Source organism: Papaver somniferum, unplaced genomic scaffold, assembly GCF_003573695.1.
Source record: "Papaver somniferum cultivar HN1 unplaced genomic scaffold, ASM357369v1 unplaced-scaffold_31, whole genome shotgun sequence".
NCBI lineage: Eukaryota > Viridiplantae > Streptophyta > Magnoliopsida > Ranunculales > Papaveraceae > Papaver > Papaver somniferum.
The window spans coordinates 599059-611707 of NW_020642151.1; the positions used below are offsets into that span (position 1 = coordinate 599059).

General features: G+C 34.2%; 1 long non-coding RNA gene across 1 annotated transcript; it reads right to left on the bottom strand.

Annotated features, from left to right (window-relative positions):
• Window positions 1-566: 566 nt before the first annotated feature.
• Window positions 567-1636, bottom strand: LOC113341735. Its single transcript, XR_003356106.1, has 4 exons — window positions 1572-1636; window positions 941-1016; window positions 754-782; window positions 567-643 (listed from the first exon to the last, which is right to left on the bottom strand). It is a non-coding gene; the product is annotated as an uncharacterized LOC113341735 (long non-coding RNA).
• Between the last annotated feature and the right edge of the window lie 11013 nt (window positions 1637-12649).

Here is a 12649-nt window from a genome sequence, read left to right on the forward strand (position 1 = left end):
ATATCCTATCTCGTAATAAAAGAAAAAGAAAGTTGATATTAATATTTCGCATATGCTTGTAGGAACATACGGAAACAATCAGTCATCTGACTCTCTGCATCATAAAACAAAAAAAAGCACACTAATCTACAACTTCAATCTTAAGTTGTAGTATTTACCTGGGTCATCTCTTGAGTGAGATAACACCACCCTGGATTTCTCATAATGTATTTATCAGAATTCCATGTGACACTATGATAAAAATCCCCATAACTTCCAACTATGCAAGTCACACTCCAAAAAACAAAACCTGGAAAACGGATAAACTCAATGAAGGCCATAAAACAAACAAAACAATATAGAAAAAAGAAAGATAAAATTAATGAACTCATCCATAAATCCGGAATCTGGGATCTTACATTTTCTTACTTATACATACCAACAATAAAAGTAGAATGAGAGGGTAAAAAATTCTACAAAAAAAAAGGTTAACCATACAACGCCCTTATATTTTGATTTAACAGTTCCTACACCACCTGTAAAAGTGGATTTGAGGGTAAAAACAAAGAAAACCATCTATTAACTCACCCGTATATCAAGGAGAGGTACCATCAACGACTGCAACACAAACAACACCAAGGAGAGGTACCATCAACAACAACAACTGTAAAACAGACAACATGCCGCGCCCTTGAATTTTGATTTGACAGTTCCTACACCACCTATAAAAGTGGATTTAAGGGTAAAAACAAAGAAAACCATCTATTAACTCACCCATATATCAAGGAGGGTACCATCAACAACTGCAACACAAACAACACCGAGGAGTGACACCATCAACAACAACAACGGCAAGAAAAAAAGATAACATACCACGCTATGTATTTTGATTTAAGGGTTCCTACACCACCTGAAAAGTGGATTTGAGGGTAAAAACAAAGAAAACCAGCTATTAACTCACCCATATATAAAATAGGGGTACCATCCACAACTGCAACACAAACAACACCGAGGAGAGGTACCATCAACAACAACCACTGCAAAACAGACAACATTGTAGAAGAAAAAGCAGCGTAAAAAAAAATGAGGTCTTGGCCCAAAAATAAAGGTATGTAATTTTTATAATTTTGTATGACTACGCTTTAGATAGTCATGATAGTTGCCGCAACAATTTTATATGCAACAGTTTTATTTTCTTATTTTTTTTTTCTATGGAAAGACTATGAAAATCCATCTAATATATTGTTTTTGCTTGGAAAAAAATAAGAAAAGAGTTTATTCTTTTCTTTGTTAGCTTGTTCCCTTAAATACTATTGTATTTTGTTTCAAATAATATACGCCTTTACGCTAATGATTTTGTATATATTTTTGATTATTTGACAGTTTCTTTGCAAAAGAGAAACACCATTCGATTTTGATCTACAGGTTAGTACTATATATGTTGTAATCCATTTCGTTAGAGTTCAAACCAGACTGAAAGAAGTTCATTTGCTCCGTCTGTTAAGACTTTATAGTTTGAAAAAAGCCCCACTGTATCATGGGTCCTACTTGCTGGGATTAATATTAAATAAACAAAAAACCATAAAACAAACCTAAAAATTATATCGCATCTTTGACAACCGCCAACAATCGTATTTAGCGTTTTAGAAAAAACTCGTCAGGTAAACATACATGGTAAAAGCAACAGTTTTCTTACTGTCACAAGAGGGGAACCTTTCACATTTTACACTTGCTGAGATGAATTCTCTTCTACTTCTACTATCTCTGCCACAAACAAAGCTTCTCTACCATCCTAATCGAAAAATTCAGGGCTCAAAAAGTAAATAACCACTAATTTTTATTTGAAAATTCTCAAATAACAAAAAGATAAACTAAATCACTTACCCGATTCAATGGGAATAACCACCGATAAAAGAGACACAATCTCTCATATTCATCAATCAACCCAACAGAAACAAAAGAAAAGATTATGGAACAAAGAAACTATGGGCGTTTTTTTCCATAGAATAAACTCATAATTATACTACTTGAATAAACAATTAGAAGCAAGAAAATAAAAATCACCCAACCAGTTTTCAAAAGGGAGAAGCATCGCCAGTCGTCTGCACACACTTCCATTATATCCTGCAAAATAAATGGCAACCACATATCAGATTAATAATCGATCGTAAACATCCATTAACCAAAAAAACGAAAAAAAACCACACCAAAAAAATGAGGCTTGGCTTTTTCTCAAGCGTTTTTATATAGGAAGAGATTATTACTTTTGGAATTTATGTCTTATATATATTCTCTAAGAAAAAAATTGTGAAGATTTTTCCTTCCTTAATTTTTGTTCGCATATTAAATCTTTTGAAATTGAGTTATATATTTATCAAAAAAAATCTCAAAATATATAATTTTGGTTTATCTATTGATTCATTTTCGGAAATTGTTTTATTTTTGGTTCAAATTAAAGTTTTACTACTCACGAAAAGTTTTTTGTTTAACTAATTTTTATTAATTTCATTTATTTGTGGGAACATTTTTGTCCAAAAAATATTGAGCATTTATTCTACGTCTAAGAATAGAATTTATTTTATTTACTTTTTATTTTTATTGTAATGAATAATCTTACTATGAAAAACTGCATTGAAACAAAATTGAGTTTTTTGTTTTGGTTCTCATCACGATTTTTTTTCTTCTTCTTAGAATTGATTTTTTTTTTCTTTTAATAATTTTATATTTTGATCATTCGATAGGATTTATCAGTTTTTCCGGAGGAAAGAAGAAGTACAATTCGATTTTCAACAGGTACTAATCATCTAAATCTGATAAATTATTTTTTTATTTTTATCTCAATCTTAATTAAAATTGAAATTAGTTTAATTATTAGCAGCTTGAAGCTGTAATGAGGGCTGGTTTAATTTTTAGAAGTGTAATTGGACGTTGGACATTTTTTTTTGAATGGACGATTTAATTCTTAGATTAATGTCATGGTGCAGATTTTAAGCATAAACATTATTCTTTTTAATTATTTGTTTATGTGTTTCATTGATGGAATTTAATTATTATTTTCTAATATTTTCAATATATATTTGATAATTATAAGATTTTTTTTTCTAATATTATGGGGTAAAAGATATTTTTTTAGATTATTTTGTCCAAAAATTTATAAAATTGCCTAAATTTTTTTATGGCGGGGTCAGAATCAACCTGAAACTCCGATTAACCACGTCCCTCAAAAAAACACTGAATTATTAACTGTACAGTCCAAGTACTGTCAATTCTTGTCTTCTCCCCCATATTTCAAAACATTCTCATGTTATGAAACTACCATTACCACTGGTATGTAGCACAATTTAAATTGGGCTTGTACAGCCAAGGGGAATACAAATATTCTCTAGTGACACATGGAATTTATCTCACTTGCTATCCAACTTCAACATTTCGAGTAGTCTCTGGGCAATTTGGCAAAACTTAAATCTCACACTTTTATACCCACTACTAAGAAGTATCTTTTCACTTCATCCATCAGCAACACCAAGCAAGATATTCAAACCATAACGGCACCAACCAATGCTCCAGCATAGTTAAATTAGAGTATACTTGACTTTTCAATTCCAATGATCATACAAAACGATCGAGTCGGTCAGTAAAATACATAGTATACTCTATCCCGTTATAGCAAAAAATGTAGATTCTTTTGACCGAATACGACCAAGTTAAATCCATGTTCACATATATTTTAGGTTTGGTTATAATGATAATTTTCTGACTTAGACATTTATTCAAACGCCTAATATGCAACCAAACATATTTATGCAAACCAATCATAAAATGATCAAGACACAAGTATTTGTAAATGATGTATTCACAACAAAACTTATAGAAATGTACTTATCTGATTCAACTGCAATATCCTAGCACTGGTCGTTAGGAATTTATTCATCATTCTCAGGAAACAACGCCTAGCAACTGGTTTTGATATTTCCGGTTGCAACGACAATTCTTCCAACGATTTATGGCAGGGAGGAGTCGCACAAGGACATTTTCAATATTTCTTCCCTCCTTGTTCTCTGGTGTTAACTTTCCTTTTTCTTTTTTTGAACATATAAAGAAAGATTAATCAACGAAAACTTTCTTGGGGTAATTAAAATACTCAACAAAAGGGAATAAAAGAGTTTAAAGAAGCAGAAACTAATTTTCAGAAAACTCCCAATGTTCGCTCCTGTTTCGTGCACGTCCAAACATGTATTTGGATCACTACCAAATGAAATACCAATAACTGATTTTAACATCAGTCTCCGTGGAAAGTATAAGTCTCCCGGAACAACCACAATAATGGCAACTGCAAGATGAAACTTAGCTTATATAAATACAACTCTCTTTATTGATGTTTAGAAAATCTCTCAAACTAAACACAAGCTCTAATCTTGCTCATATGATCAACCACAGCTTTGGTGATCATATATATAGAATTATGAATTCCTTTTCCTAGTCCTATTACCTTATTACATGTCTTTCCTTTTCTTAGAACTAGATGACTTTTAATTCCTTTAGGATTACATCAATTTCCTAATCTTGTCCTAACCAGCTTGTTAGTGACTTCTATGTTGAAGTTAATCCAACATTTCCCCCGTTAAGCTTCAACCTTACCGTGACATATCTTGTACTCCAATCAATTGTCTCATTTCTTCAAACTTGATCCGAGCTAATGCCTTTGTCAATATATCTGCTTTCTGCTCAGTTCCAGGTATGTGTTCTACGTTAATGACCTCCTTATCGATGCATTCTCGTATGAAATGATACCTTTTGTGAATGTGTTTCGTCTTCCCATGAAACACTGGATTTTTAGTGAGTGCAATTGCAGACTTATTATCAATCTTGATGAGAACTTTTTCAGGTTCTCTTCCTTTGATTTCACCCAACAGTTCTTGAAGCCATATTGATTGTTTAGCTGCTTCTGTTGCAGCCATATTGATTGTTTAGCTGCTTCTGTTGCAGCCATAAACTCAGCTTCACAGGATGAGAGGGTTACAGTGTCTTGCTTCCGTGAACACCATGTAATAGGTGCTTTCCTAGATAAAATATATGACCAGTTGTACTTTTTCCATCATCTTGGTCAATATTATGACTGCTGTCACTATACCCAACAATTCCTTTTGATCCTCCTCGACCATACTTCAATCCACAGCTGATTGTTCCTCTTAGATATCTCAATATCTGCTTTATTACATCACCATGAGACTTGCGTGGACTCTTCATATAACGACTAGCCACTCCCACTGAGAAAGCCAAGTCTGGTCTTGTGGGTAACAAGTATCTTAGGCATCCAACATTTCTTCTATAACTCGTTGAATCAATCTCTGCTTCTTCTTGTGCCTTTGAAACTTTAAGTCCAAACTCCATTGGTACTTTAGTTGGATTACAAGTTTCAAGTCCTGCTTCTTTCAGAATTCTCCTTGCATAAGCTTCTTGTTTAATCTGAATCCCATCTACTCCTTGATGGACTTCTATGCCAAGGTAATAAGTGAGTTTTCCGAGGTCTGACATCTCAAACTTTGATGACATTTCTCTCTTGAACTCATTGATCACCTTAAGGGAGTTGCCAGTCAAAAATAGATCATCTACATAGACTGCAATCACAAGAAGCGTTCCCTTTTCTTCTCTTCTGTATACTGATGTTTCTTTAGAGCACTTAACAAATCTGATTTCTCTTAAGATTTGATCTAACTTTGTATTCCAGGCTTGAAGAGATTGTCTTAGACCATATAGAGATTTTGATAACTTATAAACCTTATGCTCTTGTCCTTTTACTTCAAAACCTTCTGGTTGTTCAACATACACATCTTCTCGCAATTCACCATGTAAGAATGCTTTTTTAACGTCTAAGTGGTGATTTCCCATGAGTTTGATGCTGCTTCTGCTATTAAGAGACGAATTATCTCTAGTCTAGCAACTGGTGCAAAAACTTCATCAAAGTTTATGCATGATTCTTGAACGTATCCCTTAGCTACAAGTCTTGCCTTATATTTTTTAATAGTTCCATCAACATTTCTTTTAACCTTGAAGATCCACTTGAGGCCAATCACTTTTACCCCACCTGGCTTATCAACTAGAAACCAAGTCTTGTTTCTGTTGATTGAAATAATTTCTTCTCTACATGCTTGTGTCCATTTAGTCGAGACCTTTGCTTCCTGAAAATTCCTTGGTTCATCATTAACAGAAAGAAGCATAATCTCACATTCTTCTGCAGCTTGAAGAACACAATCCTCCAGATACTGTGGCTTTTGTATCTGTCTTGTTGATTTTTGCAGTGGAATGGGTTGAGTTATTTCATCGATCTCTTCTTCTTCTTATTCTTCTATCAGATTTCTGAAAGCTTTGAATCTGTCAAATGCTTCACTCTTTTCTTTCATATGAATAAACCACATATATCTTGAGAAGTCATCTATAATAACAAATATGTATTTGTTATTTGCAAGGGTTTGTGGTGTAATAGGACCACATAAATCAGCATGAAGAAGCTCTAATGGCTTTGAGGCTCTGAATGTTGTTGCTTTTGGGAAACCTTGACGAGTTTGTTTCCCAACTAAACATGATTCACAGATTTTTGCTTCATCATTTATCTGTGGTAGTCCTCGAACCATCTTGTTCTGAGACATTGCCTTTAAGGTTCTGAAACTTATGTGTCCTAACCTTGCGTGCCACTTCCATGTCTGATCTTCCAGTCTCATATTCAGACACAATGGCCTTCCAATCATGAGACTTATCTTGTAGAGTCTATTCTGTGAACGTGGGACTCTAACTAAAAGTCTTCCACTTGGGTCATGAACTGTTAGATAATCTTGTCGCATTCTAACATCATATCCAACTTCTGTAGCTTGTCATAAACTTAGAATGTTGCTTTGTAAGTTTGGGATGAAGTAGATGTTTGTGACAACCTTCTGTTCTCCGGTATTGCTCTGAAATAGAATTGATCCTTTCCCTTCAATTTCTACAGAAGATCCATCCCCAAACTTCACTTGTCCTTTGATTTTCTCATTGAGTTCAGAAAAGCAGTGTCTCTTACCATTCATGTGATTGCTGGCTCCATTATCTAAATACCAGATTCCTTCTTCTCCATCCTTTGATTCGTAGTTCTTTGGTATTAGTTTCCCTTCGTTTAAGAATACAACTTCGTGCATGAAAAGAGCTGTATCTGCTTCCCTTGTTTTATTCTTGTTTGTTTCTTCCATCTTTTGTATTCTTTCAGGGCATACAGAGGAGAAGTGTCCTGGTTTATCACATCTGTAACAAATAATGTTTGATCTATCCTTCTTTTCTTTCCCTTGGTTTTGATCATTCTGACTTGTTGTTCTATCTTGTTAGTTAAACCTTCCTCCCCTTCCTCGGCCTCTGTTTCCTCTACCACCTCTTCCACGACCTCTTCCTCTTGTCGCAGAGTTTTGTTGATAAGAGTTTGTGTACAAGAGTTTTCCTTGAGTTTCTCCATTGTTTTCTTCATCAAGGATTCTTTCTTCATATGCTTTCAATCTTCCAATTATAACTTCATAGCTAGTCTTCTTTAAATCTAAGACTTGTTCGAGAGAAGCTATGATATGAATATACTTGGATCTTGGTAAACTATTGAGAAACTTCTTTACCAGTTTATCTTCATAAATGGATTGTCCAAGTGACGCAGCTTTTGAGGCTATCTCTGATAGCTTTCCTGCAAAGCTATCAATAGTATCAGTGTCTTTCATCTTCATTCTTTCAAATTCAGACATTAAGGTTTGCAGACGGGCTTCTTTAACTCGATCAGCTCCGAGATTACGTTCCTTTATTGCATCCCAAATTTTCTTTGAAGTTTCCTGTTCACCAACTTGTAGAACAAGACATTTTGGTATTGCTTGAAAGAGTAATCCAATGGCAACATTGTTTTTGTCTGGGTCCAATGTACCAGGATCAATTGTTTCCCAAACTTTGTAGATTTTCATCAGTACCTTCATTCTCATGGCCCATACTGTGTAGTTTGTGGTGTTGAGGATTGGAACTTGTATTGATGGTGGCGTGAACTGTTTTGCACCCACAATGGTGGTTTCGTTTTCCATGGCTCAGAAACAAGCTTTGATACCAATTAATGGAAACTGCAAGATGAAACTTAGCTTATATAAAGACAACTCTCTTTATTGATGTTTAGAAAATCTCTCAAAACTAAACACAAGCTTTAATCTTGCTCATATGATCAATCACAACTTTGGTGATCATATATATATAGAACTATGAATTCCTTTTCCTAGTCCTATTACCTTATTACATGTCTTTCCTTTTCTTAGAACTAGATGACTTCTAATTCCCTTAGGATTACATCAATTTTCTAATCTTGTCCTAACCAGCTTGTTAGTGACTTCTATGTTGAAGTAACACACAATATCTCTTTCTCCGTTCATCTTTCGTTTTCCTTGTCTCCATCTTTGAAACTCATGAAAACTCGACCATAATATCTTTGAAAAGCGACTTAAAAACCAAATAGCCAGAAGTGCACAAAGCCATGTAGTTCCTGATTTCATTGTTAGAAAAACAATTAACGTTTTAAGATTGTTGGAAAATTTAGGGTATGGAATCGAAACATGAATGGCTTGAAGTCGGGTAATCGCTTTTCTTAAAACGTTATTTGCTCCCACTCACTAAGAGTTTGTTACAGGATCGAATGCAAACTTTTTCCTAAGATACAATTAAGCCTTTGCGTGATCGGCGATCAACAATAATCGAAGAATCATCCTTGAACTCTAAATTGGCATTGTACTACTCGTTTAAGAAAGAGGGAGATGAGAATTTTTCGTACTTTTCAAGTGTTACTTGAACTCCTTTTATAGATAATAAAGAGACACAGACACGTCTCTTTGAAACCTATTCGAGAAGGCGCCAATTGATATAGCCAGTTAATGTATGGAAATATCTCTTAGGCAGTTAGGAACCAATGTACCCAGTTGGACATGTCTATTCAGATCAAACTGGAATATCCATAACTAACTTGTGTCTTTCTTTTCCCTTATCTCTTCCAGGTTACATTTAACCAAAACATATATTTAATATATACCCAATTTGAATATTGATCAAATATTCAACACTAATATCCTTGAGATTTCGAAACATGAAGTAACGTCTGGATATCAATTGGCAACACACATCTAAGCCAAAAGAGATGAAGACAAGCAATGCATAAATAAATGCTGATGGTTCTCATCTGCCACAGTGTTAGTCGCCATAAATAAACGTCGGTTGTTTTCTTGTTTTTCCCGACATCATCAACTGTGTTAGACAAAGTTAACTAAGAATTTCTGCAAAAGAACGTGTTTGAGGAAAAAAATCCCCATACCGGATACATTTCATTTTTTCCTAAAATGAATCCAACCTTGATTTCTACGACTAATTTGCAGACACAGCATAGTTTGGGGTAGACATCCACTTGATCAACCTCTTGTTCTAGATATTGTTGCGGTAACATGTCTGATAGAGTTTAAACAACAATCAATTCGAAACTAATGTTTTGATGACATGTTTTTGCATAATTTTGCGTTCCTACACATCTATCCACCACTCTAAAAAATAAAGAACGAAAAATAAAGTATTGAACTTAAAGTTGGCAGGATTTTGATTATATTATGTTCATGGATGGATCTTTTAAAAAATTTAACATGGGTGTTGGCATTATACTTTGTGATATTGCAGGGAGAATAAAGAGTCTTAGAGCGGATTTTGAACTGATTTCTAGTGTTGTTGGTGCTGAGACAACTGCGCTCATTTTGGCTATCTCTTGGGCAAGAGATATGAATCTTTCCAAAGTCCTCTTAGTAAGTGATTGTCTTCAAATGATTGATTTTGTGAATAGCGGCAAGGGCGTTCTGGATTGGCGATGTCTTGATCTCTTAAAAGATTGTCGTATTTCCCTTTCTAGTAGTTTATCTTGTAAGGTTGTTTATATTAAGCGTTGTAAAAATAAGTTGGCAGACAGTCTTGCGCGTAGGGCTAGAAAGTTTAATTTGAAAAACATTTGGGATTCTCCTCCTCTTTTCTTAGACGGTATACTGAGAAAAGTATCCCTAAATGAAGTTTGTAATGGTCTTTTCAGTTAATGAAATAGTGTCTTTTCTCAACAAAAAAAAAGAACTTAAAGTTGGTAGATGATAATATTTGGCATTTTCGAATGTACTAACATGAAAATTAACCCGGGCGTAGTCTGTCCCTAATATTCGTAATTCATGGAGTAATACACATTTTTTCTTTTTAAAATAATAATAACACATTCATTGACTTAGATAAAGATAATTAATAGGTGGAAAGCCACTTTTACTGAAGGGGAAGCTGATCATGTTCTACTCTTGTTGACTTTGGATCAATATGGGGTGAATTTAATAATAAGCTTTCCCCCTGTCAATAATTATTGTTGGAGTTTGATTTCCATCTCACCCTTTACCCTATATCCTAACCCAAAGTGTAACCATTGAAAATTCTTAAATCATCTGTGATTAAAACACGAACAATATGGAATTAGCCTAATTTCTTATTGCTTCATAAACTGTAATTTCCCTCCTGCATAGGGCAACCCGACAACACTTCCTGTGTCCGTCATTACATGTTTAATTTCACTCACCTATCACGAACTGACTAACGAACCTTATGTTCATCATCGAGAGATAACATTATGCAATATAAAAATGTAAGTTGTATATGCAAACAAAAAATTAAAGTAGTAAGCTAATGACGCCATTATAAAGGAAAAGCGAATTGAACCAACTGATCAATGGTCACCCTTAAATTGTTGATCCTCTTTTGTTGCCGGAGATTTAGTATAACTACGATCTTTTTCTTCCGTTCGCTTCAGTATCTTTGGGATTAAGATAATAATCTCTGAACACTTTGAACATACTTGATGTTGTTAGGGTTTTACGGTTTCCATAGTTTGGGTAAAGGATTATACATGAAATCAAAATCTAAGAACAGTTATTGACGAGGAAGCTTAATTTTAGATCCACCCAAAGTCTAATAAGTTTGACAAAAATCAGTTTTTTCCCTGGTAAAAGTGGCTTTCTCCCTATTAATTATCTAGATAAATTGCATTAAAAAAAAGACTTAGATAAACTCTGAGCAGTGCCCAATATAAAGTCGAAGAAAAAAATAAGCTCCACAAAAGTTTATTTCTCCAAAAATACCTACAAAAACATAAAATGCTATAAGACTGAAATGCGCCAGTCACAGGAAGTGTATGACGATCAAGTATTACGGTTGCTGATTATTATACCAGAACATCTATAGCGACTATAGTGTCGCTGCGAAGCTTTAGTTACATATTTTCTTGCAACACACAGATGCAACTACATAAATTTGGCCGCTGGAGTGCTGTAGCGCTTAAAGATGGCCCCGTACGTCTATATTGTGTTTGTCACTAAATTTTCTTGTAATTAAAATAAGCTACTGACTCTTCCTAACACCTTTGGCAAGAGTATCAACCTTCGGCAAGACAAACTAAAAACTATTTGTAAAGTTTTAAAAGAGACTGACATAGTTTAAGTCCTAAAGAATTTTCAAAAAAGTAAAAGATTTCGTAACATTCTTTCAATCCCTAACAAAGAAGATGTTAATGGATGTTTCATTAAGTTTCAAAGCTCACAAAATAGTCTCCTTACCCTAGCAGGATTGCATTCTGCCTCCTCCGGTTACGTAGGCAGACATAAGCATGCCCTTGCTTCAATTGATTGCCATTATAGTTGTACACTTAATCAAATTGATAATTTAGCAAGCGTTCGAAATTTGTAAAGTACAAACCCATACCACACTTATCATTATTATCATCTTCTAATTGTACATATCAATAACATGGTAGCTAGCATAATTATTTAAAAAAGTTTGCAAAATGAATGAGCCAATACATGAGAGAATGTGAACAACTATAAGCGATTGTGCCGACAACTCAGTTTGTTGCATATAAAGACAGCATATGATTAAGACTTCATATATTATACCAAAACAGGTACATCTAGTTTGCATCATCAATTACCCAAGAAAAAGAAAGTTCATCTAGTTTTTATTGTTTTTGGGTTTTAAGAAGAACGTTGGAAGAAGCTAGATTGAATAATGAGTTGTGAGGAAGGGGAACAAAAAATAAGGAGGTTCTTTATGAATCCAATTCTAAGGTACCAGTTTATACCTTCATATTAATCAGTTCAAGTCTTCTTCTTCCTCTCTCATTGCTATTACTAGCTGGATTCTCTTATGTACAGTGTACCCTTCCCTACCATCTTCTTTCCTTCTATCTCTCTTTCTCAACGTCAATCCTGCTCTACTTCAATGTCTTCTATTATTTTTCTGTGCTGCGGCTCTTTTTCATGGTTTAACGGGAAATACACTTTTCCATGGGTCACCTCTTCAAATTCGTCTTCATATCGCATAGGTTTTCCTTTGTGTACAACTAACTGTTGTTTTCGGGATTGAAGCTATTTTCATCTCCGGTATTCGTCCTGATGACTATGGTGCTCACAAGAGTGGTTTGTTGCCAAGTAGGATTGTTTTCTTTACGGAAAATTTGTCATTTGTCCAAATATTTTTAAAACATGGTTCAAATGGACGAGTAAAAATTAGTATGGGTGAAATGGACACCAAAACAATAGCAAAGATGAAACTGGATTCATCCTGACTTAAACTTAAA